At 43.8% G+C, this 15952-nt stretch overlaps 1 protein-coding gene across 18 annotated transcripts in view; it reads left to right on the forward strand.

The window, feature by feature from the left end:
* Positions 1-15952, forward strand: part of ZC3H12B (zinc finger CCCH-type containing 12B) — a 108047-nt gene that overhangs the window by 74593 nt on the left and 17502 nt on the right. The window contains exon 1 of one of the 18 annotated variants that reach the window (XM_090061797.1): positions 3876-5025. The exons of the other annotated variants lie outside the window; for them this stretch is intronic. The gene's annotated coding sequence lies outside the window, so the exon portion shown is untranslated. Of the gene's footprint in view, positions 1-3875; positions 5026-15952 lie in introns of those variants that run through there. 18 annotated transcript variants of the gene reach the window in all.

Consider the following 15952-nt stretch of genomic DNA (forward strand, 5'->3'; position numbering starts at 1 on the left):
TTCCTCAGATCACTGTGTCTGTACCTACACACTGACCCTACACATGAGAAGGATGTCTCCTCAGGTTAGAGCAGGGGTTTCAAATATATGGCCCATGTGCCAGATCCAGCTCACAGAGCCAATGCTGGTGCTGTTCCTGGGCCTGATCAGACCTACATTGGCATGATGCATGCCCATGGACCCCCTCTCCTACTCACTCACCCTTCTCCAGTATACCCAATCTGGCAGCTGCTCCAATGAGTCTGGGACCTGCAAGGTGTGGTGTGGATCCAGGAGTAACAGGAATGGGTACCATGTGCACTGCAGTCAGAGCAGCAGCTGCGCTGCATGCAGTGGTCACTGTGGCCACACTGTACCACGTGGCATTTTCTCTGGGACACATGCTGCACACAGTGCCTGCTCCAGCTGTAGTGGGACCCACACTGTGGCACTGGCAAGCACCATATGAACTGTGAACCCTGGACCGGTTGGAACAGGCACCATGTGCAGCCCAGTCCCAATGCTGCCAGGGGTGGTGCTGCATGTGGCATAGTCCAGCCAGGGCAGCCACTGTGTGCAATGTGGCTGCCACTCCAACCAGACTGCTCTGCATGTGGTGTCTGTTCCCATGAGGGCTGTGCGAAACTTTGGTAGCTGATTTGATTCGGAGGAGATTTGACCTGATTCGGGGACCAAATCTCCAAATCGAATTGGGAAACCAAGTAAAAACTCTGAATCGATTCGAAGCACCTGAATTGACTTGGAAAAGATTTAGCTGATTTGGCGATTCGACCATAGACTAAACAGGCAGCTGACAGATGCCTCCAGCTGCTAAGTCTGTTGGGGTTGAGGGAGGGGGGAGGGAGGGATTGGGGCTGGGACAAGCTGCCCAGCAGGGGGGTGGGGAAGTGGGCATGGCAGCACTGGTAGTGGGGGCTCTGTCCTGCTGCCACTTTCCCAGCTGGGGAGGCGGGTGGGATGTAGGTGCAGCGCGTTCGGTGGGGGGAGGGGCGACAAGCAGTGGCAGGGCAGAGCCCCTGCTCCCAGAGCTGAAGCTGGTATGGCAATGCTGGGATCAGGGGCTATGCCCTGCAGAACTCCCACGGCTCCCCCCAACAGGGCAGAGGCAGGCACAGCTGGGTGAGCCACAGGAGAAGCCCTCATGGTTACTCTGCCTGGCCCCACCCCCTGCCTGGCCCAGCCTCTGGCACTGAAGAAAAATAAATAAGCCCAGCACTCACTGGCTGCAGCAGGGGCTGTGGGGACTCTGGGGTCTGCTGGGAGAGCTCCCTCAGCCCCCACTCCACAATTGCCGCCCCATACCTGGCTCCAGCCTCCCAGCAATTAAAACATTAAAAAAAACAAACAAACTCCTCAACTCACTGGCTGCAGGAGTGGTAATTGGGGCCTTTGTGCAGTGGGGGGCGGCAGGGATTTCCCCCCCCCCCCCTCGCCTGGCACCTTCATGGCAGGTGCCATTTGGCACAGGTGCTGTGCAACTCAGCAGGCCACTGCATGCTTTCTGGGAGCTGGGGTGGTTCTGCATGTCAGCCAGAGCCCGGCAGCGCTCACCCCAGTGGCCCCAGCTCCCGGGCAGTGCACGGTGCCCTGCCAAGCTGCGCTGCACCTGTGCCATGTAGGTGTTAGGCAGAGGGGGACAATCCCCACTGTCCCCCACTACCTCATGCTACGCGTGGTGGGGATCTACCACAAGCGCCCAGAGTCCCCAATGGCTGCTCCAGCAGCCAGTGAGTGCTGGGCTTTTTTAAGTGCTGGGACTAGGCTGAAGCTGGGTGGGGGATGGGGCCAGGCAGGGCAGCCATGAGGGCTTCTCCCGTGGCTTCCCCCAGCTAGGGAGAGGCAGGCACAGCCAGAGGAGTTGCCCAATCTGAGTCTCCAAATCGGTGCTGAATCTTCCAAAGCTGATTCGGCCAAATCAATTCAGGACAGTGATCTGAATCTCCAAATTGAATCACTGTCCTCCGAATCGGCTGAATCTGAATCAAATACTTCCATATTAGCACACTCCAGGATCCATGCCATATTAGGGTTCCAGACCTATTGAAGCAGTTGTTGGATCAAGTATGCTGAAAGACAGGGATGGGGAGGGCAGTCTATGGGCCCAGTTCAACTTGTGGACTAGCCCCCTGGAACTCGTGTGGCCTTTGGGGCTGAATGAGTTTGACACTAATGGGTTAGAAGGTATATCAGTTTCCTTGGCCTAGGGTCCTCCTTGTCTATCTCTTTTTGAACAGGCATGGCTTCAGCTTTACCCCTTCCACCAGGCAGCAAGGTTACTAAATAGGTTAGCACTGTAGTACCGGATCCATTTGTGGATCCCAAATGATTTAAAAGCCCAGGCCAAGAATCCATGGAAAATGTGATCCTAAATGACAGATGCATCACAGAATTTTCATCAAATTCATATTGGCTATACTGTATTTTATTTTTTAAATAGAATTTAATACATGAGAACATATTTGTGTGTTTTTAAATGTTTTCAAAATTAGGTTCTTAGACTGTCTTAGTTGTTTGGACAGCACTTACTACATTGTGGGAGGTACCAGAATACAAATAATAAATGCTTTCTAGTGGATCCACTCAGCTGCATGGACTGGAAGAGGGAACAAAAGATAAAAACTGATTTAGGGTGATTCTCAAAAGGAAGAACAGCTAACACTTGTCAGCAGCAACATGTTTATGGCCTGGTGCTATATTGTTCATAAGCAGCTGTTTCTGTTTACAAGGAGGGTCATCTGTATGGTATGGAAAATGTTCCTAGGAATTCCTAGTAGACGGAGATGACTGCTCTTACTAGGTGTTGTTGGAAATGGTGTTGACTGTAGCATACACTATTTTTCTTCTTGGCGTAGTAATTTGTAGAACAGAGTCAAGATCAGGCCAACAGTATTCAGAACTATATTTGAAATAGGTATGAAAGCAAAGCTCATAAAGAATATATATTATTTTAGATGAAGTCTCACCAAAATGATTAAATATGATTTGTCAATAACTAAACAGCTCACTGATCATGACAAATAATTAGAAACAGCATAGGAAAATTTCAGAACTTATTTCATAGTCCCACAACACAGTAACCAAGCATACTGTTTCTCATGGAGTCTCAGTTGTGCCTAGTGAGAAGGTAGTGTTTCAGTTCAGTCTGCAATAGTGTTGCCATGCATATCTGATACATTCTTGCTCCCTTTTGGTTTAAATTAGGATTTATTTGGGTCTAATGTCTAGAAATCTCATGCTTTTTTCAGTTTGAGCTCTCTTAGTTAGGCATGTTAAACTTTAAAGATTTGTAAATTTTGATACTCCAAAAATGATTTCTGCTGTAATAAAAATAGAGCTTACCATTAGTTTTTTGAATTACGTTTATTTTCCCCCTAGAAGAAATCAATATATTTGTCCTATTAATACTTTCAATCAGCTATCAGCCTTTTGTTGGGGGAAATCTTTCCAGGTAACTTTGTACTGTAGCCTTTGAAATCAGCTTCTGAATTTTGAATCAAAATACAGAAAAAGAATACTGTGTTATTGTATTGTGGTGGGGGTAGGATTTGTTAAATTCTCTACTTTTCGCACATACGTGTTTTACTGTGTTGATTTCAGATTGTGGATTAAGTGGTTACTACAGAGGCAAACTAACCTCTCTAAAAGTTATAAACCTTTAAGCACATTAGAGCTATTCTAGTGCCACATCCAGTACTGTGGAGATTCCCCCAGCAGCGAAGCAGGTATCATTCAGCTGCATAAAAGGGGGTCGGTTTGGCTGAAAAGGCCTGTTGAGTAAGAGATCTCACTCTCAATCTGAAAAGCTATATTCTAGCTTCCAAGGATTTCCGTGGGTAGCACTGCACAGTATGGTAGAGCAGAATCTGGAGATCTATTGCCGTATGGCTAGGAACAGACACTGAAAGTGTCCCTGGGCAAGTTGTGTGTGTTTGCTCCAGAACAGAAATATCCTGGGATTGCCATTTATACACATTGCCCTTCTAGTGAGCAGTTGAATGCACTGCTGCATTTCTGCTGTTGATTCAAGATGCAAACCCAGGATAACTGCTCAGATACGCTTTATGATGTCCTGGGATACTCTGTTAGGACTTCTTATCCCATGAACCTTTTTAGGATCTGTCCCAGGACAACAGGCATGGATGTCTGAGTGATTGTGCTTTGTCCCAAGATTAAAAAAACCCCACAAAAACAAAAATGTTTAATCCTGGGGTAAATGTTAGATCTGTTTGTAGCCTAAGAGTCCTTTTGGCCTTTTGTCAGCAGTGGAAATTTCTGTCACTCTGAGGGTATGTCAGCTATTTGACTGAAGTAGACTCTGAAGAGAGATTCTGCAGCTGCCTAGTTGTACTAGATGTTTGGAGCAGCAAAAGGATTCCTTTTTGCCGTTCTGGATATACCTGCCTAACATACTATTCAAGCCACAAATTTGTAACAACTAGATGTCTAATGTGTCTGTCCTGGAATAAATGAGGGATGTGCCATGAACTGGTAAAAGCTGAGGATGGGAGCTTCTGTTGATAGAGATGGAAACACTTACTCTGCATTGCTTCCTTTCTCACTCAGAGCCTTGTAACTTACAGGAAGAGCAAACTTACAATGTTGTGACTTAGTTGTAAAATAGTTTGAAGTTTAACTGGAGATATTTTTAAACAAATTTATAATTACTACTTCATAAATATTCCTTCAGAGATGCTAGTAATCATTAGGTCACAGACAGTATATTTTCCATTGCCATGCAAGAGAGGAATGACACAGCTGAATTTCCCTGGTTAATAGTTTTCGACCAAGAGTTGACATGAATTAAAAAAAAAAAAGCAGCAGCAAGGAACTCATGGGTGAGTCATAGAAGTGGGTGTGTTTCTGTAGAGCAAGCTTTCATAACTAATCCACTAATCAGTCACCAGCGGCCAAAGAACAGAAAACCCCAGCACAAGTCATCTGGCAGAAAGCTATCGTTGTAGGTACACAATGCAGCTTCCCAGCATGGATTACAACTGAGCTGCTTTCTTTAGGAGTACAACAGAAGTGAGTATGCTAGCTCCAGTGACACTACTTGTTTTTTATATGGATTTTCTCATTTGTTTATTTTTAAATAAGTTTTGAATTCAGGACAAACTAGGCATTTGTTCAATATAACATTTCTCTGGAAACTGTATCTTATTTAACTGAAATGTGTGATTTATACCTGTGGTGTTAAATAGCAGGCAGTTAAGGATATTTACTTATAGAATCAGTACTTTGAATTAAAATATGATGAAAACAGATGGGTTTATGATGTACAACATTTTCACATGAGTAGCATTGCTAGAGGATGTGAATTTTTTTCAGGGTGAGGCTGACCTGTGCAGTTAAGATGCCATTTCAAACAAACTAGAGATAATAGTAGTTGTACTACAAATACTTAAAAGTATTTAATTATATTTTAAATTTAGGAATGTGATTGAATCAAATTGCTTTAACTTCTAGTTATATTGTGTATAATACATTTTCAGTGACTGTTAAATCATGGTAAGACTTAGAATTGGCCAGTGGGGCAGAAACTGATGTCTTTAAGCTACTTTCTCTGGGAGGTAATAACAATGATATGCATAAGCTGGGAAAATGTTCCGTTTTTATTTGAAAATCATCAGCTTGTGCTTATAAATCTTATGTTACCACTTCCCTATTTTTGTAGTCTTTAATTAAAGAGTAGTTACTAAATGCTGCAGATGTTGGGGGAAGAGAGACTTTTATTATTGTCTGAAGTGTTGTATAAGGATTTCTGATAGAATTCAAGTTGGGCTATTGATAGTTGGTTTAAACATTACAGCATGGAAAAAATAATGGCCAAATGATGTATCATTTTGACCTGGCTGTTAATGATTTTTAACTTTTATGTTGTCTTCCTCTTCAAAACCTCAAGCTTTAACGGCTGTATCCAGGCATAGGAACTTTTGTGGGCTCACTTACCAGTTTCACATTGATGGAAGGATTATGATTACTGTGTAAGAGTATACAATTAGACATGATGCCACTAAATAGAAAATGAAAAGTTTTGTATTGCAGTCCACATAATTACTTGAAGATGGTGAAGAACATTATAACTAACAATAGGGAAAGGTATAGGAGAGGAAAGGAGATTTTAAAACTTGGATGCATAGTATTCTAATACTCCTTGATTTGAGCCAAACACCTAGAAAATTGGTTATAAACTTGAGAGAGTAGTTCTTATTAAAGAGAATTAGGTGACATCTTCAGCTAGCTTATGGTTAATCCATTTAATTCACCTGACATCCCTTTACCCTTCCCACACAATTATTTTTCTTCAAGTTCCTCATTTGAAGTCTGGGCAGTAAGAAGGTATATTTGACTCTCATTTTCAATCTTAGCTGCAGACTTGCTAGTAAGACACATGTTGTAAATTAGAAAATAGCCATTAAATGCCACACAGTAGATTGCTGCATCTGTGCCAGAGGAAATGAACTCAGCTGAATCTAAGGAGTTTCCATAATGAAGTAAGAGTACATACATTGGGGATATTCCTTGGGTGTGTGATATTTATTAATAAACAGTGAATGCCTGTTCCTAAAGCTCCTAAACTTTTCTTAAAAATGAACACTGAAATAATTCAGTTTGAATCTGCTTATATTTTTTCTTATTTAGCGGAGTCCCTTTAAAGATTTACGTATCATGTGAATCATATTTATTACTTAATTTCTAGGTTGATTGGTTCAAGATTTGGCCTTTTTCCCATGGATTTTTCTGCAGAAAGGAATTATTTAGACCACTAGTAACAAGACTGGAGCAAAATGTTTGCTTCATTCATATATTGATTTGTAAGAAAAGAACCTAATTGTAACTTCTATGGAAACACATAAGCTGATATAAAAAATTCTTTGGAAAAAAATCTTTTTTTAGGATGACTGAGACAAATGAGCTTTTTTTAATACCAATCGTCATAAAATAGCTTGTGACATTGTAATCACACTTTTTTCCTTTGGGCTGCCTGAATTACTGTCTCTGTAATTGTGTTCTGGTCTATTAATTTTTTTATGTGAGATAAGTTGGAGCTAGATAAATTATTCTGCATAGCTTTTGCTAAAGTTATTCTTTGGTACCGGTGCTAGCAAGTCACGTCTGCTACATACAGGTCTGCCACAAAGATGGTTGCATTTCAATGGAAAGTGACAAGCAGTACGTATGTTTCTGAAGGAATAGCCTTAGACAAATGTATTCATAGTAGATCTGGTGATGATCCTAGTCTTAACCAAATCTGTCAATTCAGAGATGGTACCTTATGGCTGGAAGATAGCAAGTGTAATGCCTGTTGTCAAAAAAAGGGAGACAGAATGATCCAGACCAAAGGTATCAAACTCAACCAGCTGTGTGGGCTGGATACAGCTTGCAGGGCCTGTCTGGCATGGGTACCACATGTAGCACATGCCCTGGATGTGCTGCATCCAGACTGGTCTTGCATGCAGCGCATATGCTGGGTCCAGCCTTATGCCCTATATGCAGCGTGCACCAGACTGATTGCATGTCATGAGGCAGGGACAGTTTGAGATGTACAGGGAGCACCATGGGCCAGGTAATAGGGCTCTCTGGGCCTCATCTTTGATCCCCTTGATCCAGGCAATTACAAGCCTGTTAGCTTGACTTCAGCAGTAGGTGAGATCTTAGAACAGATGCTAAAGGAAAGGATAGTTAAGAAAGAAACAAAATGGGAAAAATGCCGTTTCTGAGGCATTGGGAGTGTCAGCCATGGCCAAAGCTAAATCGTGCTGTGGTCTTGCCAATTGCCCGGTTTTGGGGTCAGGAACGTTTCTGTTTTCTCCAGCTGTGACTGTCACAGACAGGTTTTTTCCTACCTCCTTCAGTTATGTGGTGCGTGGCCCTTGTCCTAGGACATTCTTAGGCTACAGTCCACAGCTGCTTCCCTGTCATTGCAATGGTGGGGCATTGGCAGTGCCCTCATCTGCCCTTTTACCAGTGGTATGTTATAGGATGTTCTTTGTGGTTTAGGATATTGTTCCTTGTAGTTGTAGCTGAGGGTTTGATGTACTGTAGGGAGTTTAGGGAAATCTAATCTGTAATTCTGTTCATGCACTTGCAACCTGAGGGAACACAGATAATTAACATTTTATTTCACATAGGTTTTCACTGGGTGCTGCTCATGTTGAAGGATTAGAGATTTTTTCCCCCTGTGTGCAGCATATATCTAGCATGATGAATCGCTTTATTTTGATAATGTCTTGATAAAAGGGATTGCGCTATAATCTTCTACTTCCTTGATGCTTTAAATGTTGTTCTTTTGACATAAGTTTTGTGTTTGGCTACTAGCTTTAAAAATGGAAATTTCTTAAAAAATGTGAACTCCTGAGTTTTTGCAAAATCAGTCGCATAAATTATTGAGCATTAAGTCCATAAAATGTCTACATTGTAGGCTGAAAGGAACCATTGTGATAATCTAATCTGATCTTGTGCGGCACAGAACATAGAATTTCCCCGAATTAAATCTTTCAGAACAAGATTGATTTTCAAAAAGATACATTCAATTTTTATTTCAAAATTTCCCATAATAGAGAATAAAACCATCCTTGATATGATGTTCAAATGGGTAATTTTTATTTCAGTATTCGTAAATTAATGTCATATTTCTAATGCAGTTTGTTAAGTTTCTACTTCAAGGTATTGAATGTAGTTATTCCTTGAGGAGCACTACCTTTTCTTGGAGTGCTTGCCCCTCCTTAATTACTGCTGGGGCCAGGTATGCGTGCATTCCATGTACTTGAGACAAGAGAATTATTGCTATCAGTTCCTGCTTGGTCAATACGTGCACTTGGATTTATTTCGTACATTGTACAGAGGATTAAAAAAGGGAGAGGGGAGAAGAGTTGTAGGACCAGTGCTCTGTTCTTTTTTCACTACCCTTGGTTTGTGACACTGCCAGTGTCTGACCTTAGCTTAGTTGCTTAGGGTCTTATTTTATAGATCATTAGTATTTAGTTTCAGGAACTGCATTATCAGTCAGCACCATTTTCCATTAAACAATAATCACAATACATGTCTTTGACCATTCACATGCAGTAAATTTATTGTGTCCAGCATTGGCACACACCTCCACAGTGGCTCTCTTAAATCAAAAGGTAGCCCTCCCTGGGAAATGCAGCATGCTGGCATTTGCATGGCTGGGTTTGATAATTTTTTCTAAAGGAGACTTATGATCCTCAGAAGCATAAAATCTGTCGGTTTTTGTCCCAAAGAACAAATATGATAAATCTGGCTGATGATGTTTTAGATGAGCCCATTGATGACATTGGAATTGGTGTCTACTTCATTAAACTGCCATATCAGCAGATCCATCTACATTAACAAGACAGTAGCTGGCAATCTCAGCAGCTGCTTTTTCAAGGATCATGAATGAGAGCTCTGTAACAGTGATGCAGTCTGTAGTCCTTTGCTAGCCGCCTGGATATGTTTGCAACCAAAAACAAGTGTCTAGATTTTGCTCCAGGGAAGGTTGGAACATAGTTCAAATTTGTGGCAGGGGTGCTTTAACTAAACACCCCTGCTGCCATTTTGAAACATGGGACACTGAATACATGAGATGCTGCAGCATGCTGGAGCGTTCTTATTAGGACACTCCAGCGAACTCGGTTAATCAAGTCCACTCCAATGAGTTCTAATCAGAATGGGTCGGAGCATATGTAAAAGTGCCCAGTGAGAATCCCTAAAGGACTTGTGAGAGTCTTCCCAACAAAACTGAAGCATCTTCCGTTGTGGATCTCAGATTAGTAATCACAAGCCTGATGAACCCTCTCTGTGAGCCATTATCCTCACGCAGGCTTGGAGTGTTGCTGTAGCCGTGATGATCTAGGACATGTAAGAGAGGAAAGAGTTATTTGTGCTGTCTCTTACTGGCCCAACTACATTTTGGAATAGATGTTGGAAAAGCTTTCAGCCACGAAGTCCAAAGGGGACCTGAGGCAGGGTATTCTGTGCTTGAAAGCTTGTCCAACATTTTCCAACTATACAGTCTGTCCAGTAAAAATAGCACAGAAAATGACTACTTTCATGCTCATTATTTGGCTTCTCTGCAAAGGTGGCCTTCTTACAGCCACAATATCAAGTAAAATAATGAGGGAATTAGGAGCCCTTATGTCAGTCCTCTGTTGTGTTCAGTTTTATCATGAAATAGGTTTCCTTAAATGGAACACAACTTCTCCCAAGAATTTCTGAATCCCATGTTAATCAATAGGGCTGTGCAAAGCTTCAGGTGCTGATTCAATCTGGAGGAGATTCGGTGGCCAAATCTCTGAATTGGAATTGAATCAGGGGACCAATTAAAAGGTCTAAATCAATTCAAAGCTCTCCGAATTGATTTGGAAAAGATTTGGAGAGCTTTGATGATTCGGGCAGTCCCTGCTTGCTGCTGCGGGGAGCTGGACCCGGACTCTGAGCTGGTAAATAGGGGGCAGGGGAGGGGAGGGGAGGGAGGGGACCATGGAAGAGGACCCCTGCCAGGTCCCATCCCTTGCCTGCACCCCCTGCCCACTCCCCCAGCCCTGCCCCATTGCTGCCTCCCCGCCCTAGCTCCTGGCCCTTCAAAAAGAAAGCCTTCACTCACTAGCTGCTGCCAGGCAGGGGGCCAATCCCCACTGCCCTCCATGGCCCCATGCTGCATGGGGGGCTCTGCCACAAGCCCCTGATCCCTGCCTGCTCCCCCAGCCCACCTTCCCCCACCCCCATGGCTGACCCACCTGCCTCAGCTCTGGCCCTTTAAGAAAAAAAGAAAAAACCCCCCCAAAACTGCGCTCACTGGCTGCTGCACTGGCCTGGGGGCTTGTGCAGAGCCCCTCCACACAGCAGGGGGCAATGGCGATCGTCCCCCCCCGCAGTGGGCAGCAGTCAGTGAATGGGACCTTTTTTTTTTCAAAAAGACCCGGGAGCTGGGGCGGGTGGGGCAGCCATTGACAGTGGGCCAGAGATGGGGCCTGTGTTATTCAGGGATTTGGCCAATTCGGCAGCAGCCAAATCTCTGAATCAGATTCGGCTGAATCGATTCGGGACAGTGATTCAGATCACTGAATCTAATCACTGTCCCCCGAATGGGCCAAATCAGAATCCAAAGCGAATACTAGCTGCTTTGCACAGGCCTATTAATCGATCCATTCATTTCCTTGCATTTCTTCCAATATCACATGCCAACCCTGAAGAAATGAAGTTATATTTCTTATATCTAAAAAAGCCTTTGACCATTTATCTGCAAAAATAGTGACCTTTAAGATCTCCTAGACTTTTTATCCCTCTTTGTAAGCGAATAAAAAATGTTGCAGTTTCCATGTACAGACTTGATAGCTTCTCCTTTACTGTGAACTAATTAAGACATCAGTGGCTTCCTTTGGACATGCTCTATCCTTGATTATATGTTAGGCAGCAGCTAGGAATTTCCATTCAGACCTTTCTAATGCATTCTGTCCTAATATAGGTGTCTGCTTCAGATGCCTCTTTCAGGATGGCAGTCCTCTAGACAGCATCAGAGTATCCACCCCAGATGTTGGGAATTCTGTACTTGAATACACATAGGCAAATGTATTTAAAGAAGAAAGAAAACTTAGTTTTGTGTTGTTACTTTTACAATAACAGGAATAACATTGAGATTCATAGAAGTTAGGGGCTGGAAGGGACCTCAGGTCCAGTTCCCTGCTCAAGGCAGGAAAGACTGCTGTGGTCAGATGACCCCAGCGAGGTGTGCATCCAGTCACCTTTTAAAAATCCCCAGGGAAGGTAACTGTTACCTCCCCTGTGAGGGGAGTCTGTCCCAGACTCTGGACACACAAGCGGTAAAGAAGTTTTTCCTAATGTCTAATCTGAAGTGATCCTCTATCAGTTTATGACCATTATTCCTAGTCTTCCCCTGAGGTGCCTTGGTGAACAGGTGTTCTCTTAGCCCCTCATGTTCACCCTTTGCATACTTAAGGGTGGCCACCAAGTCCCTCGTGAGTCTTCTCTTCACCAGGCTGAACGGTGCCATGCCCCTCAGACTCGTCTCATGTGGTCTGTTCTCCAGACCCTCCTTTGGATTCTTTCCAGCTGCGGCCTCGCCAATGCTGAGTAGAGCGGGAGGATGCCATCCTTAGTATTGCTTGTGATGCATCGGTTGTGCATGCCAGAGTGTTGTTCGCTTTGCCAGCGCTAGCATTGCACTGGTGTTGTCTCTGCGCATTCCTCTACCAACGCTCCTTTCCCTTTGGCTTCAGATTCTATTATGCTTTAAAGCAGGGGTGTCCCACCTTTTTGAACGTGGGGCCGGATCATGAACTTCTTATCACCCAATGGGCTGGTGAGCCATATTCAGAGACCTCACAGGAAGTGGTATCACATCAGGAAGTGATGTCACGTGACCTTCGACACCAATGAAGTTGCAGGAAGTGACAGTGAAATGGGTCTAACCAGTTCAAAACTCTCCCTCTATAGCATCCACCTCTGCCACTGTTCGGGACGGGATACTGAGCTCCGCCACCGCCTCTGCTGGCCAGTGCCGACCCGGGCGGGCTTCTCCTGTCCCCAGCAGCACGTGGGAAGCCGGCTTCAGCTGCGGGCTGCTCCGGATGGGACAGACCTGCCTGGGTCGGCACCAGCCAACAGAAGTGACGGCAGAGCGTGTGCCGCTCGGGACTGACCAGTGCAGGTAGGGGGAAAGTGCAGCTGAGCCCCTCCTGCTCCAGCTGGGCTCGTCCTGTCCCGAGCAGCACACAGCTACACCTCTTCCCACACGCATCACGTCAGCAACGTCAAGGTGACGCGATGTGTGTGGGAACCTTGTCCCTTCCTCAGCCCTTCAGCAGCCATTAGGGAGCTGCTGAGGGGCTGGGGAAGGGACAAGGGGTGGGAGCGAAAGTAAAGTGTTTACTTTCATGTCCCGTTGCAGCACCGTGGACCTCAGAAAATGGCTTGGCGGGCCGCATGGCGGCCCGCGGGCCATATGTTGGACAAGCCTGCTTTAAAGGATGGGTGATGGAAAAGAAACTGGAGCAGCATTTGGTTCTACTCTGCTCTTTTTACCCATTGTATGGTGTACAGGGAGAGGTAGAGCAGGTCCATGGGCCAAGTAGGTCCTGCTGTCAAAGCTTCTATACTTCTGCAGGTATGTTTGGTATATGTGCACCCCACAGTATGTATAAAGGGACACTGCCTTAAAGAACACCATTACTGTGTATGTCAGTAATTCTTTAAGAAATTTCCCAGGTAGCCACTTGCAGATTATCAGATCATTCCTTTGCCTTCTCTTAATCAAAGCAAAGTGAAATCTTTAAATTAATTTCCCTCCTTTCTTGGATCTTCCCTTATGCCCAAAGGACCTAACCTTATTTCAAAGATAATATCCCAAATTCTGATGCCTATTCCATCTGCTGTCTTCCCTGCCACACACTGGTTTGTGCAACTGAGCTCCTTTTGATCTGGAGTTCCAGTAAAATTCATTACCCATATAGGGGAAGAAGCCTGTGTATGTACAACCAGCTTCAAGAAGAGCCCTTATATTTTATTCTTCAGAACAAGAGTTTTATCCCTCTTCTGTATCTGAAGTCCCAAATGTACTTAAGTACTATGCAAATAATGCGGATTATTTTATAAAAGGGACATCAGCAACTTTAACAAAAATCAAGTATGTGGCCTTACCACCTGCCCTTTAGTCTCCTGACTGATTTCGAAGGTTTTACAATCACTTTATGCTGTTTGATTTAAAAAACAACAACAAAAAACTTTCAGCAGAGGAGAGTAATTTCTTAGTAAGGGGGAATGATAAAAAAAATCTTTGGGATGATTGGGTACACAGTGTAATAGGAGTTGTGGTTAGTAAGTATTTATCAGAAGCAGACTTTAAAGCAGAGAAATGTAACTCAGAATTAATATGGATGAGATTTGACTGGGAAGTGAAAGGAAAAACTGTCTACTGTGTTTGTTCTTAATATTTAGTATAATGCTCTTACTTGCTATTTCAGTGAAGTGGAAGATGAATTTTCCAGTTAAATGTAATTCCTTTATTATACTAAATAGTATAGATTTATTTTGCAGCACTGTAGGTAATGCCCATCAGCTTTTCCATTATTATTCTCTTACTTTAAGTGTCTCTTGTATTTCATTCTTTACAACATTTTTAAGCACTATTTAGGCAGAAAATCTAGTTTAATGTACCTTTTTAAAGTTCAGAATAAACCAGCAGTTTCAGGCATTCTTGCTTCTAGGTTTGGTTTATTTATTTATTGTATTTATTTTCAAAGAAGAGACTTATACTCACTGTTAATCCACAGTTACCATCTCTGTGTAGTGGGGAAGTAACATCACTGTAATCCTGTTGAGGTAGATCACAGTAACAACACAAGCTCTCTCCTAAAGGGGTAGGAAGCAGCATTTTAAAGTGTCTGGATGTATGTGAACATGATTGAGGCCTCCCTAGATTAATAATTCACTTGCTTGAGCTGTTATGTTCCCTTGAGAAATGTTTCTTTAAGTGCCTACTCTCACCCTAAGGGGTGGTAGATACATGAAAGGGAATGAAGAAAGGAGCATGAAAGAGATGTAAATGTAGTTATTAATGTTTGTGACCAATTCCCTCTATTAGCCTTAGTCTCCTCTTGGTTTCTCAGCTGCCTCTGCTACAGCCTGCGGGCATCATATCTCAGTGGGCTAGGACACCTTTGTCTGTCCACCTGCTCCACAGTTAAGGCCATGTCTACACTAAAGAGCTCTGCTTTCGTAGTCTGCTTTCCCAGTGAAAGTGCTTTTAATTTAGGCACGGATTATATTGGCAAAGTTGTCCTTTTAACCAGGACAGCCTATTCTACTACCACCCTCCTACATGATTGGCCTATAGTTAGGGACCTACCAAATTCACGGCTAAAGTGGGCTGCTCAGCAGCTCATTTAATCTTGCAGGTTCCCCCACTCCCCCATCCAGGTGACTGATTGGCTGAGGGTCCCCAGTAACCCTGCTGCTTGGTGCTGGCTGGCTGGGAGACAAAAATGGTGCCACGTTTAGAACCATGGTTTTTGCCTCCCTGCTGATCAAGAGCAAGGTGGGGGACAACCTACAAGATTAAAGGAGCTGGTGCGCAGCCCATTTCTGCTGTGAATTTGGTAGGCCCCTAACCATAGCACTAAAAGTGCAGTTCCACAGGCAGCACTGTACCTATAGTGTGCTGCTTCTGGCACAGGTGCATCAGTTGGGGACCAGCTGATTTATCTCCCCGGTTACCTGCAAGTATATTAGGTTTTGAACTTATCACGTGTGGACCACTAGGGATGCAAGGGTTCTTGGCGATCCCCATTCACAGACTAGCTTGACTGGCTGCTTCATGTTTCATTCAGATCTCTTGTTAGAACTACTGAAGCATTTTTTCTTTTGAAAGAAATGTGAGTTGTCAACAGGTTTTCCCTAGGCCCTTTGTCAAAATATTGTAATGTAATTTCTGGTTGCAGGATTTTTTAATGAGTTGTGGGCAGGGAACAAATTGCCCAGGATAATTTTAAATCTCTGTATGGACCTGTGCCTGCCTGCTAGCCTGTAGTAGCTTTAATAGAAGTCAGTTTTCTTGGTTATATGGTAGTAGAGCTTTGCAGGGAGAGACTGAGGAGGCTGAAGTTACAATTTGAATTCCACAGGGCTCCATCAAGTTATACCTGAGCTAAACGGTGCAGACACGGAGAGAGCTAATTGGCAAAAAGTGATGTGCCATTGAAATACTACTTTTCTTATTCCAAAAGCTGTTGTGACAGGCAGTTATGCAATGGTGAATTACCTTTGGTTGTGAATGCATTGTTTCATAGTTTCATAGTTTCTAGGGTCGGCAGGGACCTGAGTAGATCATCTAGTCCGCCCCCCTGCCATGGCAGGAAAGATTACTGGGGTCAAATGACCCCAGCAAGATGTTCATCTAACCTCCTCTTAAACACCCCCAGGGTAGGAGCCTGCA

Source organism: Crocodylus siamensis, chromosome 8 (genome assembly GCF_052110815.1).
Source record: "Crocodylus siamensis isolate JL-2025a chromosome 8, ASM5211081v1, whole genome shotgun sequence".
Classification (NCBI taxonomy): domain Eukaryota; kingdom Metazoa; phylum Chordata; order Crocodylia; family Crocodylidae; genus Crocodylus; species Crocodylus siamensis.